Here is a 12,004-nt window from a genome sequence, read left to right on the forward strand (position 1 = left end):
GACGATGGAGGAGACGATACATGGAGGAGACGATATGGAGGAGAATACGTTACGGAGGAGACGATACATGAAGGAGACGATACATAGAGGAGACGATACATGGAGGAGACGATACATAGAGGAGACGATACATGGAGGAGACGATACATAGAGGAGACGATACATGGAGGAGACGATACATAGCGGAGACGATACATAGCGGAGACGATACATAGAGGAGACGATACATAGAGGAGACGATACATAGCGGAGACGATACATAGAGGAGACAGACACACTGACAGACAAGATGTGTTAAGAGCTACTGTAGGTCGGGGGTGCAATTAAAAGCCTAGGGAGTGAACGGGCCAGCGGTGCGGCAGAGAAACACCGTGTCTGTCATTCTAGTTGGCAGGACGGAGGGGGGAGGAAGAAAGGAAAAGATAAAAGAATGAATTAATGAATGAGGAAAGAAAAGAAAGAAAGAAGGGAAGGAAAAGATGAATAAAGGGAAAGGTGAATGAAGGAAAGGATGAAAAAGGGAAAGAAGAAAAGAAAGTGAATAAAGATTGAGAAAAAAGAAAAGAAGGAAGGAAGGAAGGAAGGAAGGAAGGAAGGAAGGAAGGAAGGAAGGAAGGAAGGAAGGAAGGGAGAAATGCACTAACGAACGAACGAATGAACGAAGGAAGAAAGGAAGGAAGGATTATAAAAGAAAGAAAAAAGAAAGAAAGAAAGAAAGAAAGAAAGAAAGAAAGAAAGAAAGAAAGAAAGAAAGAAAGAAAGAAAGACGAACACACACTAAGTTACTGATGAACTACAAGTGTGGGTCAGTGTAAGCAATACTGATAAAGAAATAAAGTGTTATTATCAGTAGCAAGATAAGCAGTGTGTAGAGAGGCGGTACCTAGCAACCAGACAGACAGACAGACAGACAGACAGACAGACAGACAGACAGACAGACAGATAGATAGATAGATAGATAGATAGATAGATAGATAGATAGATAGATAGATACCAAAGAGAAAGAGATAAGGGATGGGAAAGGAGAAAGGGGAGAAAAGGTGAGAGAAAAGAAAGAGAGACTTAGAGAGAGAGAGAGATAGAGATAACATGAACAATGAACTGAGTAGGAAGAGTCATCACTATAAATAGATGACACAAGCCAGGCTCTCTCTCTCTCTCCGCTTACAAATTACAACCAAGCTATTAAAACATCTGGCTAAGCTTACATCCCTCCTCCCTAAGCTTAACCTGGGCTACCATCACTTAGTTGAAGCAAATCACACCTGCGTCCGCTTCCAAGAGACGTGAGTAATTACCTGAATAACAACATTTTATTAACTACAACTTAAAACAACATTAATCTACAATTATTTAAGGCTGTGTATGATGATGATGATGATGATCATCATCATCATCATCATCATCATCATCATCATCATCATCATCATCACCATCATCATCATCATCATCATCATCATCATCATCATCATCATCATCATCACCATCATCATCATTATCATCATCATCATCATCATCATCATCATCATCATGACGTCTTTGGTTCTACCTCCTCTTCCTTGTCCTACTTTCAAGGATGACCAGCAGTGGGGCCTCTTAGTGACCTTCACACACACACACACACACACACACACACACACACACACACACACACACACACACACACACACACACACAGGATCAGTACACCTCCTCTTGTAAGGTCAAAAGACACATGTACAGTGTAATTCCATCGACGGCTTGTACAAGTGTGTAAATACAGGTGTTGTAAAGTACAAGTAAAGTAACATCCTTGTCTACAGATACAAGTGCAGGTAGAAGGTACAGGTTACAGTAGTTTCCAAAGGGTTACAGGTGTAATAATTAGGCATACAGGTACAGTAACCACTAAACGTTGCCTGTAGTAAGAGATGGTATGTTAACTTGGTCCCAGGGAGGTTAAAGAGACTCAGCGGCCTATACTAAACAACTATTCTCTCTCTCTCTCTCTCTCTCTCCATCCCTTTCCTCTCCTCCTTATTCCCTTCCTCCATCACCTCCTCTCCCTCTTTCTCTTATCCCACTCACTCATTATTCTCCTCAACTCTCCCCCTCTCTCTCTCTCTCTCTCTCTCCATCCTGTTCCTCTTCCTATCTACCCCATTTATCCCTTCCCCCTCATCTCTCTCCTTCCCCCTCATCTCTCTCCAGGTGGCTAACGAGTACAGGTAATGTTGATTATTTTTATGTCTTCGTTTAACGCCTCGTTTTGCATAATGGAAGTTAAATTAAAAAAAATGGTTGTTGTTATAGGAATTTGAAGTCTGGTTGTCTGTATATATATTTGTGGGTTTACACTTGTCGGGGCTTAGGTCAGGTGAGGTTAGGTCAGGTGAGGTTAAGGTATAATAGTTTAGATTTGGTTATGTTGTATTAGGTTAAGTAAAGTTTCGTAAGGCAGATTTGGTTAGGTTTGATTAAGTAAAGGTAAGGTTAGGTTATGTAAGGGTAAGTTAGGTGAGGTACCTAAACTAACTTAACAGCCAAACCTAACCTTAACCAAACAAACTTCTCTTTTTTATGGCGGAGTGAAGTCTGGTCAGAGATACACCCAAAAAACTAGTTTACCGAGGTTGTAGTGTACTGGACCCCGCTATAACTCCCTAAAATAATAATGTAATAATTGTCTTTGTGGACAGATAATTACACGGTCTACTGCGTTATGTTAGGGGGTGTTGTGTTGTGTTGTGTTGTGTTGTGTTGTGTTGTGGTGTGTGTGTGTCGCACACAGGGTGGTGAAATACGTCTAGATGGCAGCAATATGTTAGTGTCAAGGTGCAAGCACTGCTTGCTCCCTCTCGCTTTCAGCTGCCGCTAGCCCTCGTGGCAAACAGGGAAAGCAACTTGCATAAGTCTTCCCCTGCCAGTGCACAGCCTCACCATCAAGACTCCTGCTGTGCCTCCTCGTGGCAACATACGGTAACTGGGTGCCTTGTGGGCCCAGGCGCCTATCAGCCATTGCCCCGGTGCCTTGAGGATTAACTTGATAGGTATAAGGCTACAGGAGTCAACCCCAAACGGAAAATCAGCAGTGAAGCCCCGCATCAGGCAGACATGCTTACAGAGCTCCAACAAGACCCCAACGGCAGTATAGGCGGAAGAGGTGACCACCATGGGAACCCAACGACTACACAGGCGGACGAAGGCAATGCCCGATGGGCAGGCTACTAAGGAGAAAACCCAACAAACTGGGCTATTGGCAGCCCATTGTAACTCTCGCTCTCCCCAGTCGTTGCAACACTTGCACCACTGGATCAGGAAAAGGGAGAGCCAAGATGTGTGGTTGCAGCCTGCGCTCCTGCCTCACCACATAAATCAACTCACATGCAGCCATCATCCAGCTCATCATACTTCTCATCATCATCAAAACCCCTATACCCCCAAAAGTCCAATGGTGACAGACGAGTGGCGACAGGGACAGGCAAAGATGACTGCCGGGAGTCTCTAGTCACTACTCTGCACATAGGAGGCACAGATAAGATGGTCGTTTATGCACTGGGATCTAGGCCGCAGTGCAATCCGGTCCTGTCAGTGCGACTGACCAGCCCTTTCGAGGAGCCACTCTGTTCACCCCACATGGGGAGGGGGCTAGAAAAGGTGCCCTAAACATAGCCTGCCTAAAAAACCAACCTGACTGGGCAACCGCACCCAGTAAGGTCATCCTTATGAGGTCGAAAACATAATCATGATCACATGTCAAAGCAAAAAACAACCCATACAACCAGTTATGGTCGCTGCATGGAATCTCAGGACCCTTCTGGATACTGGCACAAATGAGCGTCATGAAAGAAGAACTGCCCTTGTTGCAAAAGAGCTGGCTAGGTATAACATCGACATAGCAGCCATCAGTGAGTCCCAGCTCCCAGATGAGGGCCGGCTCACAGAACGGGGGTCTGGTTATACCTTCTTCTGGAAGGGAAAGCCTGCTGCGGAGAGAAACCGCTGATATGGAGTTGGCTTTGCCATCCGCCAATGCATCCTACACAGGCTAACTGAAATTCCTAATGGGATGAACGAGTGCCTCATGACGCTTCGAGTCCCACTGAATCACTCATGTCATGCCTTTTTCATCAGTGCATACGCACCAACACTGGATGCAGAGGAAGACATTAAGGAAGCCTTTTACGCCGACCTTGACATAGTGCTAACCTCTGTCCCCAGAGAAGACAAGGTTGTGCTCCTTGGCGACTTCAATGCCAGAGTTGGCAGAGATGCTAGCATTTGGCAGGGAACCATAGGGACAAATGGACGAGGCAAGTGTAATGCCATCGGCCTACTCCTCCTCAGCAAGTATGCTACACACAGCCTCTCTCTCACCAATACCTTGTTTCGTCAGGCCGACAAGTTCAAGGGATCGTGGCAACACCCACGATCCAAACACTGGCATCTCATTGGCTACATCATTGTCAGAGAAAGAGATCACCGAGATGTCCTCATCACCCGTGCCATGCGTGGCTCAGACCACTGTGACACTGATCATCGACTTGTCAGATCCAGGCTCTCACTCCACGTCACCCCAAAACGGCGAAGGCAGAAAGCCTCCAGAAGAGGTTTTAATACTAAGCGTCTGGAGGACCCAGCAGTAGCACTTGCTTTCAGAGAGCAGCTCGAACACTGGCTTATAAGCAACCCAACAGCAAACAACGCGAATCTCAGTGCCGAATGGGATACTCTCAACACTGTTATGACACAAACCTGCAGAGAGACCCTCGGCCAGATCAAAAGAATACACCAGGACTGGTTTGATGAAAATGACCCGGCAATCAAGTACTCACCGATGATAAACGTGCTGCTTTTACTGACTGGCAGAACAGCCCTCAGTCTCGGACCAAAACTGATACCTTCCGCAAGAAGAAAGCGGCAGCCCAGCGGGAACTTCGCATTCTAAAGAATGACTAGCTTAAAAATAAAGCATGTGAAATACAAAAACATGTAGATCAGCACAAGATGCGCGAATTTTTCAATTCCATTAAAACATTTTATGGGCTAATCACTCGTGGCGCAGCCCCCCTCCGCTCATCTGACGGTAACTTCATAATTAAAGACGATAAAGGCCTTCTTCAGCGCTGGAAAGAGCACTGCCATTCACTGCTCAACCGGAACACCGATGTGGATGTCCTGACTACCCAGCAGATCCCTCAGCATCCAGAGCTGACCCACCTCAACTATCCTCCATCCCTGGATGAGGTAGCAACTGCCATCAAACATATGAAAAATAGCAAAGCCTCGGGATCTGATGGAATCCCAGCCGAGGTGAATAAAGCAGGAGGATCTCTGCTTACCAGCTGTCTCCACTCTCTCCTGGGGAATATATGGGAAAAGGAGGAAATCCCCCAAGCTCTTAAAGATACTTCCATTATCATTATTTATAAGAACAAGGGAGACCGGTCAGACTGTGGCAACTACCGTGGAATCTCCCTGCTCTCCGTAGCTGGCAAGATTATTGCCCGAGTCCTCCTAAACAAACTCCTTCCTGAGGCGGAAAACTTCCTCCAAGAAACTCAATGTGGTTTTAGACCATCACGTGGCACCACTGACATGATCTTTGCTGCCCGCCAGATACAGGAAAGGTGCAAAGAGCAGCGTCGTGACCTGTACATGGCCTTCATCGACTTAACCAATGCCTTCGACTCGGTCAACAGGGAAGCCCTCTGGTGGACCCTCAGCCGTTTTGGCTGTCCACCAAAATTCATCGCCAATGTGAGGCAACTCCACGATGGTATGAACGGCAGTGTCCTGCACAACGGCACCCAGTCTGAGTTCTTCCCCATCCAAACGGGGGTAAAACAAGGGTGTGTACTGGCACCAACTGTCTTTTCCATCTTCTTGGCTGCCTTCCTCACTCGTGCCAGTGCCAATTTAGCCGGCGGGGTGGAAATCGAGTACCACGTGAAGGGGGGTCTTTTCAACATGAGACGACTCCAGGCAAGAACAAAGGTGTCGGCAGCTTCCCTTACTGAACTTCAGTTTGCAGACGACCTCACACTTGCTGCTCACACTGAACACGACCTACAGGAGATCCTGAACACCTATGCAGATGTGTATGCACACTTCGGCCTTGAGGTTAATGTACGTAAGACTCAGATTTTCTTTCAACCTGCCCCTGGTTCAGACACACCTCCACCATCCATCCAGCTTAACGGTACTACTCTTTCTAATGTTGCCCACTTTCAGTATCTCGGCTCCCATCTGTCCACCACCACAGACCTAACCTAACCTAACCTAAACCCCCTTCCTCCAAGTAGCATTAGGGTGTTTAATCAGCAGGTGACATAAGCTAGGGTGTCTAATCTTCAGGTGATGTGGAGTGTTGTAGCTGGGTTAGAGTAAATGATTGCTGAGGAATTTATGTCTGGTCAATCCTTTGTCCCTGAGATGACTCCATTAGCCCTCGTCTCTTCTCTCCTGCAGTGACGTCATAAGACATCTTCGCTGATTGGCCAAGACATCGTTACCAGTGATCGTTAAGGGAGGTTTAACTACGAGGACGCTGGTCAAGATTCTCAAAGATTAATGTGATATTTTTTTCCTCGTAAGTCTTAAGAGGAAAACAAGCGACAGCAATTATTCTGACGTCAGGTGTGTGGTGGACAGGTGTGTGGTGGTCAGGTGTGTGGTGGTCAGGTGTGTGGTGGTCAGGTGTGTGGTGGACAGGTGTGTGGTGGTCAGGTGTGTGGTGGACAGGTGTGTGGTGGACAGGTGTGTGGTGGTCAGGTGTGTGGTGGACAGGTGTGTGGTGGTCAGGTGTGTGGTGGTCAGGTGTGTGGTGGTCAGGTGTGTGGTGGACAGGTGTGTGGTGGACAGGTGTGTGGTGCAGCAGGTTAAGGAGCTAATTAACTATGTACCTACGATACTAGTTAAAGGAACATATTAATGAAACACAACGTAAATTCTCATAAGACTAACCTAACCTAAACTAACCTAATCTCACTTAACCTTTGAGATCTCGTACACAAAATAAATATTCAAAACCAATTTTCCTTTTTTGTTTGTGTCTCATCTCTGTTGGCTATTGTTAGGTGCATTATCGCTATTAACTAAAGCTTTAATATGACGTTGTGATAATTAAACGCACAGCAAATACTCTACGAGAATATGTATTAACCTGAATAGGCATGAACAACAATATGTATGAACAACAATATGTATGAACAACAATATGTATGAACTACAATATGTATTAACTACAATATGTATTAACTACGATGTGTATAACTACAATATATTAACTACAATATGTATCATTACAATATGTATAACAACAATATGCATTAGCTACAGTATGTATAACTACAACATGTCTTAACTACACTATATATTAACTACATTATGTATAAATACAATATGTATTAACTACAATATGTATCACTACAATATGTATTAACTACACTATATATTAACTACATTATGTATAACTACAATATGTATTAACTACAATATGTATCGCTACAATATGTATTAACTACACTATATATTAACTACAATATGTATTTAACAAGAACCAGCAGCTATAAAACTCTGGACGACTCTTAGGAAATTGACCTGAAAATTAAAAAAAAAATTAAAAAAATGAACTAAAAACAAAAGCAAGTAAAAAATATTCACCAAAAACATAAACAAAATATTGGTGCAAAAATAAAAATAAATAAAAATAAAAAAAATCAGCAGAAAGTTATGAAATTTAGGTAAGAGCCATTTACTATTATTGTTATGTTATGTTATGTTATGTTATGTTGGCTGGATGGATGGACGGATGGACGGACGGACTAGGGCAACACTGTATACTACTCTATCTAAATTAGTGGCGGGGCATAAAAGTCCAGTTATAAAAGGGTTGTGAGAGCCATTATCTAAAACACTCTTCCCCAAAAAACACAAATTCCTTATCTGGAGAAGCAAGTATATTAAAAATAAAATACACATAAAACAGATGGCATAGAAACAATAAGAATACATAACAAAATAAATAATAGAAAGTAAAGACGAACAAAAGGAGATAAGTGATAAGGATCCAGAATCTAAATGGGAAGCAGCTGAACGTCTTGTGGGATGCCGGGTGTAAACAGTACAGAAAGTATGTGTGAGTACCATAACCTAACCTAACTTAACCTAACCTAAGCTAGCCTGGCCTAACCTAAGCTAGCCTACTCTAGCCTAACCTAAGCTAGTCTAACCAAATCAAACCTAACCAAACAAAAACCAAACCAAACCTAACCTAACCTAACCTAACGTAACTTCAACACTTGTGACTGGGAGGGAGGAACTTCCACCATACAGTCGCCATCTACACCAGCATATTACACCAGCATAGAAGAATGTTATCTGGGTCAAAAATGGGGAAAATACACTATCTGACAACTGAGACTGTGAGGAATGTTGCTGCCTAGCAAGAGTGTTGGGTGACAGTGAGGTGGAGGGGGGAAGACAAGTCAGCAGAGGAGGGGAAAGGAGGAGGAGGAAAAGGGAAGAGGAAAAGGAGGCAGAGGGGGAAAAGAAGAATAAGAAGAAGGAGAGGGGAAGGGGAGGAGGAGACGATGTGTTATGGTGGGTGACGAGAATGAATGTCGTCTGGCAAGACAGAGAGAGGGGGGTCGTAGGGTTGGGTTGGGTTTGGGTGTGTGGTGGGGGTAGAAGGGATTGGTGGGGTAAGGGGGTGTGGTAGGGTAAGAGATGGAGTGAGATGGAGTGGGGGAGTTTGGTGAGGTAGGGGGGTGTGGTGGAGTATCGGGTGTAGAGGGGTAGGGGATGGGGTGTAGTAGTGTCAAAAGAGTGAAAAAGATAGACACATTGATAAGCTGACAATGAAATATATGTGTGTGTGTGAGAGAGAGAGAGCACAATGGGTAGCAGCAGTGTCAACTCATCAATTCATAACCTTACTCCTCCCCCAACACACATACACAGTATAACCACCTCACACGTCATCTTGTACTCGTCTATTTCTGTGTGTGTGTGTGTGTGTGTGTGTGTGTGTGTGTCTGTGTGAGAGAGAGAGAGAGAGAGAGAGAGAGAGAGAGAGAGAGAGAGAGAGAGAGAGAGAGAGAGAGAGAGAGAGTACAATGTGAGAAGAAACATGTGAGATGATTTTTGGGCCAAATAACAATACTGATCTTGTTCAAAATCTCAGCATAAGTATTCCTCCACATGATGATTACGAATATGTTATCGAAACGTTGATGTTTCGAGATTTAATTGTTCTAAAAGCCACAGTAGTTTGTAAAAAAAATAAAATAATTATTCTATTCAGTATGAGGACACTTAATTAATTATCAGAATAATAACCTTTTCTTCCCCACAGATCCTTAACTTACGTGTCAAGAACTACCTATACAGAAATCAAAATTTCAAACTCACAATTTCAACAAATAGACCACAGATCCTTAATCAGTATGTCGAGGACTATAACATGTACTGATATTTTGAGTAAAATTAATTTTTGGACTGAAAAATTACTTTTGCTAAAAATCTTAATCTAGGTACAGTCAGAAGCCGAAATTGCTACCCCCCTCACCCCACAGTAGCCGGAGCCCCGGCAAGTGAAAGACTGGCGATGTTACATTGTGTCAATATCGGTTTTTACTAACTGTGGCCCCGGCTACGGGAGGGGGGGAGGGTAGCAATTACTACTTCTGTCTGTACTGTACAGTGGCAGGTGCGCCCTACAACCAGGGATGGTCTTAACAAGGCCAGGAGGAGGGGAGCAGGTTGAAACACAGGTGGGGTTATGATACAGACACTGATTGCTATAGTGAAGCGATTGTGAAAAAGGGAATTGGTTGCGACACTTTCCCTACAGTCCTACGCCATCACAAGCACCTATATTTTACCAGCGTCAGAGAGGCGTTGAATAACACTAATATTACTATAACAATAACAACACTACAACTTTTACCATAACTAATACTCTTTAATAAAATGGCCTCCAACCACTCCCTATAGCTATACCTTCTCCACCATTTCATTACATAAATATCCTCATACAAAAGTAACTACCCTTACGGAGTTAGTTAAGCCATAGATCTATGCGGCATTCAGTAACTCTTGCCTCATAGTCAATGTCTGCTACTGTTCTCGGCTTAGGGGACGATGATCTCGTTCCTCTGAGGCAAAGCAATGCAGAGCCTAAGTAGAGAAGGACAGTTGACATCTCAACCAGGCTTAAACATAACTTCTGGGCTGCTGCTTTTGTTCGGATAACACCTCTGCGAGTCTTGCATAGAACATCTTGCACTTGGTCCCATCACACCAGAGGTTGTGAACACCAGTGGAGTGAAGCTGTCTTGATCAACTTTCTGAATTCTCTTTCCCTATGACTAGTTCTTCCTGTGTGCAACCTTGAGAACTAGGTTACGGTGACATGCGGCCATGGGATCGAAAATCCATTTGTCAAAGATGGTTCGCTGTCCCCGAGTCCAGAATCCTGGAGCGCTGACGTCCGCACAGGCTTCATCAGATGAGTTGGAAGTCCTGTGATGGAGGTTCTCACCATCCAATGGAAGGAGGGTTGGTTCCACAGTGACGTCGTGTCGGATTTCCCTCAGTAAATTTGCTGTGAGATCCCTTACTTCGTCAAGCCTCATGCATGACCATGGCATGGTCATTGTTGTAGGATGAGCTACACACACATTGGGAGAGCAAACCTTCGACTGGCCAATCATATATTGGAGCAATGGCATCTGTGAATTCTTGTTTATTAAGGCTGAAACCTTTTGCCTTTATCGGTAACAGTGTTAGCCAGTTCAAGGCGCCCGCCTCCTGCGCTTTAACTACTTTTGTTTTCAAGTTATCTGGCAATTGCAGCATCAGTTGCCGCAGTGTATCACTTCGGGTGTTTTTTTTTGTTTTTTTTTTTGTTTTTTTTTACGGGAATTAGCCCACCCGGGCACAGGTCAAACGACCCACAACGGAACCTGGGGGGCGAAAAAAAAGAATGGAAAGAAATTGAAAATATAGAAAAAAAAGGTTATACTGTATTAATCTACACCACGAAGATGCCGGAAAACCAGCTTTTTAAAGTGAGACATTGTAAGAGCAAGGAAACACAAAAGAAGGCAGAGCATTCCACAGTTTGGCTGTGTGAGGAAAGAAGGAGGTACTATAACGGGTTATTCTCGTGTGACCGACATCCACAGAGAAATGGTGGGCACCGCGGGCAAGACGTGTGTTACGAACCCACGGCCTTGCCGGCGGTACACAGGATGCCAAATCCACTGAACATTGCCCGTTAAAGTACCTGTAAAAGAGAGAGAGTGAAGCAACATTGTGGCGAAGAGAAAGGGGAGAGAGATTGTCGACTAAAGGAGGAGAGTTAATCAGACGAAATGCCTTTGATTCCACCCTATCTAATAGTTGGACAGAAGAAGAGCCGCCCCAGATATGAGAGCAGTACTCCAAGTTAGGACGAATGAATCCCTTACACACTTGGAGCAACTGCTCAGGAGTGAAATAGCTGCGGCATCTGTACAGCATTCCCAACTTTCGGGAGGCAGCTTTAGTTATACTAAGGATGTGTGATTTCCAGGACATATTGGAGGAAATGGTGAGGCCTAGCGTATTTATTTTAGAATTTGGGAGGATGATAACGTCCTGAAATGTAATTGGTGGGAGATCGTCTAATTTACAAAGTGTAATTGGTAAATATTGAGTTTTGTTACTATTGAACTTAACCAAGTTTGTATCTCCCCATTCAGAGATGCTGCACAGGTCCGCGTTGATAGAAGTAATGATATCAGTTCTAGAAACAGATCTGGTTTGAGAGTTAGGAGGAAGGGGAAAATGTGAGGAAGAGTGAAGAGTAGAATCATCGGCGTAAGAATGGATAGAATTAGTTGTAGTGTGAAGTAAGTCATTGATAAAAAGAAGGAAGAGAGTTGGTGAAAGAACAGAACCCGGTGGGACGCCACTATTGGTAGAGAAAGAGCGAGAAATCGATCCCTCGACAACAACTGCCATGGATCGATTCTCA

Source organism: Homarus americanus, unplaced genomic scaffold (assembly GCF_018991925.1).
Source record: "Homarus americanus isolate GMGI-L3 unplaced genomic scaffold, GMGI_Hamer_2.0 scaffold44060, whole genome shotgun sequence".
In the NCBI taxonomy this organism is placed as follows: Eukaryota; Metazoa; Arthropoda; class Malacostraca; order Decapoda; family Nephropidae; genus Homarus; species Homarus americanus.